Source organism: Sorex araneus, chromosome 3 (assembly GCF_027595985.1).
Source record: "Sorex araneus isolate mSorAra2 chromosome 3, mSorAra2.pri, whole genome shotgun sequence".
NCBI classification, from domain to species: domain Eukaryota; kingdom Metazoa; phylum Chordata; class Mammalia; order Eulipotyphla; family Soricidae; genus Sorex; species Sorex araneus.
In genome coordinates, this window is record NC_073304.1 from 182,205,042 (window position 1) to 182,209,794 (window position 4,753).

The following is a 4,753-nucleotide window of genomic DNA, read 5'->3' on the forward strand; positions in this document are numbered from 1 at the left end:
GTCCTGACTGAGAAAGCTGCAGAGTCTTTCCTGGACCCCTTCAGTCACTGGACAAGAACTTGACAAGATTGAGGCTGAATCTCTAAGCCCTCTGGACTCAGAAGGCGGGCAGGCTGCTGGGTGGGGGGCAGGAGGGTCTGTCTCAAGGTGGCCACGGATAATGTCCATTTCCCCGCAGCCCTGGAAGGTGAGTACGCAGCCATGCATGCTTGACTGTGGCTGCAGAGTCACGTGTTGTTCCCAGGGGAGGCCACAGAACAACAAGGACATCTGGGTAGCTTGGATGCATGTGGCCGAGGGGGAGGAGGAGCTGCCAGGAAGAGGGGAGCCTGTCTGTCTGCAGTGCCCTGAGCTATCTATCTGTCTGCAATACCCTGAGCTGTCTGTCTGCAGCGCCCTGAGCCATATGTTCACAGTGCTCTGAACTGTCTGTCTATCTGAAGTGCCCGGAGCTGTCCATCTATCCACAGTGCACTGAGCCATCTGTCTATAGCCCTGTCCGTGAGGAAGTGAGGAAACCAGCCAGCACACAGGGTAAGCGACAACAAGCTCCTCTTGGGACCAAGAAACGCAAATGAAAACATGAGAGACCTTTCCCACAGCTAGGAGGTGGGCAGAGAGGACTCGGGTCTAGGAGTAATGACCCTTTCTGGCAGGACGAGCACCAGGCCACGTCCATGCACTTTCCCTGACATGCACATTCATGCAGCCTGCATCGTGGCAAGGCCGGACTCGCTCCACAAAGCCAGCCAGTGTTTGTCCTGCTGGGAATGAGCATGTCGTGTGGGGCCCGGATGAGGCTCATTTCCAGGTTTCTCAGTAGCTCTCCACGTGAACATTCTTAGAGGAGAGGAACGATAGAATCAAATCTCTCCATAGAGAGCTGGTGGAATAGATTAGAGCACAGCCATAATATTGGTTAGTGAGGCACCCAGAGAGCTCAAGACAGCTGGGGGAGAAGGAGGAAGCTGGAGATTCACAGAAGTGCCCCTCCAACACTTCGCCAAGTATTCATCAGCACACGTGGGTAAAGAAACACTTCAAGGGAGATTCTTCTCGAAGGAGGAGATGAACAGTCAGTCTCACACACAGCTGAGCCAGATGCCCACCTAAACGCTCATCCCTCACGTGACCATCTCAGAATCAAGATTCAGATGGACCAGAAGGTCTCTAAGAAAATTAACTAATCCCAGAACAAAACTCACAAGTATCCACAGAAATACAAAACATACACCATCTATTGGGGTAAGACGGGAATGTTGGGGTAAGACAGGTAGGATGGGTCCTCAATGAAAGATCCTTAGGAGTGCAGAGATGGTGCCAAGAGAAAGACCAGCTGCAGGGCCAGAGTGATAGTCCAGCGGGGACGGCATTTGCCTTGCATGTCGTCGACCCAGGTTTGATCCCCAGCACCCCATATGGTCTCCCAAGTACCATCAGGAGTAACTCCTGAGTGCAGACCCAGGAGTAACCCCTGAGCATCAACAGGTGTGACCTAAAAAGCAAAAGGGGAGGGAAGCAGCGGGGGGCAGGGACCAACCACTGAAACAAACCCAGAATTGGAAGAGGCGAGACCATTGGAAACAGTCACCGCCTTTCACGAATCCAGCATGTTAAGGACCTTGGAAATAGTAAAAAGAACCAAATCAAACTTTTAGAGATACAAGCAGGAAATAAGCCCTGGGACTCAGACTTTGCCAGTGGCAATGTAAAATGATACATGCTTTGGGAAATAGTTTGGCAGCTCTGTAAAAAGTAACTATGTGCCAACACATGGTCCCCTGCTCTCCTCCTGGGTCCCTCCCATCCAAAGGCGCGTTCACAGACACCAGAGCAGCTTTGCTGGTCCCAGTCGGAACCTGGAAACTGCCGCCAACTGTCCATCAGCAGGGGAGCGGAGGACAGCGCTGAGCCACATCATGGAGCAGGGACTGTAGGCAATGAGAGGAATGAGCCATTGATGTGCCTTGATGACTTTCAGAATGATTCTTCTTGGTAAAGCCATCTAATGGAAAGCAAAGCCGAGCGTGTCGTGGGTTACAGAACACTGCAGGCAGGAGTGCGGTACTGGAGGGGTCTGTGGGGGGAGCAGATGCCTCGCACAGGGAAGGGAAATAAAGAGTGAGAAGGGGCCAAGGAAATGGGTGATGATGGTTCATGAGCCTGACCGCATACTGGCTTTTTGGGGGAGCCAGACAGTCAGTCTGCTCGGCTCCCCGTGTGTCAAGTAAACCACGTCAGCTGCTGGGAGAAGAGCGGGGCTTCTGCAGGCTGGGACTATATCTACATATATCAGAAAATGTACTGGAAATTTACTGGAAACTGAGCAGTTGCAAAACAATGAGTATGGCCTTTCAGTCACTCAACTCATAGCCAAAGTATGTAATACAGTACTTGAAGGAATTGTTTCTGAAAAGATAGACAGTTGTTACCAGTGATTATGTACATATTTCTTTCGAACCAAAAGTCAATGAGACTTCATAAGTGTTATCATTGAGAAAGTTGTGTAGCTTTTTGGAATTTTGTTTTGTTTGCTGGCCACACCTGCCAATGTCCAAGGGTTACTCCTGGCTCTGCACTCATCAATCACTCCTCATGGTGCTACGAGATGCCAGAAATTGACCCTGGGTCTGCTGTGTGCATGGCAAGCACCTTACTATCTCCCTGGCAACGAAATATTAATTATTTTAAATAGAATCTTTGGAAAGTCATTGACAATGTCTTTGAAAGTTAAACATAAGCAGTTGCAATAGAATCCATCATTTCCACTGCCGTGGATTTCTCTGACATCAAACATGTCCACACAAAAGCATGTGTGGGGCTGTCCGAACTGCTCATCTTGCAGATAGCCATGCAGTGCTGAGCTGAGGGTAGGTTCTGCTGCACTTAAGAGATGCATCTAAAGAGGATCACGTGAGCCTCATGAGACACAGGATAGAAGGAAGGAGACAGAGGCTCAATATTAAGGTGCCTTTTATGTGCAATTCTAGAAAAAGCAAATTAACTGAGTGGAATGCAAACCAGTGACTGCCTGGGACAAGAGACAGGAACAAGAACTAACTATAAACTCAGACCACAGGGTCTCTGGGGGAGATTGGGTTCGATGCAAATCTGGGGCCGAGTCCCTGACTCCATTCATTGTCTGCAGTCACCAGGTTGCAGCGATGCAGCATCGGGTCCATCCTGAGAAGTGAATTAAAGACAAAAATTGCCAGGTGGGAAGCCCAGGGATGAAGGCAGGGCTGCTTTGCTGCGAGTGTCCGAGAATGAGCCCATGTCCAGACACCAAGATGGGTGAGAACAGTGGTGTAGGGGCCTTGGGTTTAAAGAGAATCGCAGTTGGCAGAGGGGACCCCGAAGACCTTGTCTTTGCAGATGCTGGGCCTTTGGGTGTAAGGCAGGACCGTGAGCAGGGCAGGGTCCTCGAGGGGCCACCATGGGGTGGAAGCAGACTCTCAGTGGGCACTGTCAAGTCAGCCCACTCCCAAGTGACCCCAATTGTGGGACAGGCTCAGCTGCAGGGGACAGCTGCCCCGCGTCAGGCTGGCCCACTGCTAGCTGTGCTGCCAGGGCCTTGTGGAACTGACAGACCATTTTGAATGCAGATGAAGCTCTAATCTGTGGGCCAGCGTCTTCCTTTGAGGTGGTTATCACGTCACTTGCAAAAAAATAACAGGGGTCCCATCCACCTAGAGTCCAGTGCCCATCAATCAGAATATCTCGGCTGTGACACTGCTCTGCTTTGCCCTGAGTATGTCTCACCCACTGAGGCATCTTCACAAGGTAGAGGAGAGAGCTCAGGCTCATTCCCTTGCCTCGAGAGGGCCAGCTACTCTAACCCCACTGTGAAGTCTGTCCCCTTGCACTCTCGCCACACCACAGATGGTAACGTCCTTGTGTGACCCTGGTCCTGCTCTCTCGAAAGACATTCAAGAGTGTCTTTCCCTCCCTCCACACTACAGTTTGGATTATTGTACCTGCTGGGAGGTGAGCCATCCCCCCATGTGTTTTTATTCACAGTCATTTGCTACAAAACTCTCCTTATTTACGAAAACATGAAATTGCAAAGGACTGTGTAAAAAGTCCCAGGAATGCCCAGGCTAGTCAGGGCGTCCAGAGAGGCTGGGAGATACCAGCCAGCAGCAGAAATCAGTCACAATTCTCAATCTGACAATGAGTTAGGGACTTGCTGGAAAATGAAAACTGGGAAATGAAAAACCCAGGGTTTTATTGGGGGGTTTGGGTTTCTTTTAGGCTATTCCTGGCAGTGCTGAGGGCTTAGTTCTGCTCAGCTCTCAGGGGTCACTCCTGGCCTGTCTCTAGTCCTTGACTGTCCCGCTTTCCGAGGTCTTCTCGGACTCAGGATCGGTGACTTTCCACAAACACATTCTCGAATGATTGGGCCTCGTTTTCACTCCCATTAGTAGAGCTGTCACTGCAGCCCAGGAAGTGGCTTTAAGCTGCTGGGCCCAGGAAGTCACAGAGGGACTGTGAGCATGTGGCTCCTGGCTCCTGTGTGAGGACACACCAGGGCAGGGAGGAGGTAGTGGACACAGGAGCCAAGCACAGGGGTCTCCCCTGCCCTCCCCCCACCATGCTCCTCTCTGTCTCTGCCCTCTTCTCTCTGGCTGACGTCTCATGACCTAATGGCTTAGCCTCGGGGCTCAATGTGGACAGCTCTGCGAGAGCAGAGTGTGGACACGTGGGTGGCCCGTGTGCACCTGTCAGCCCTGCGTCTCATACATGGAGCTGG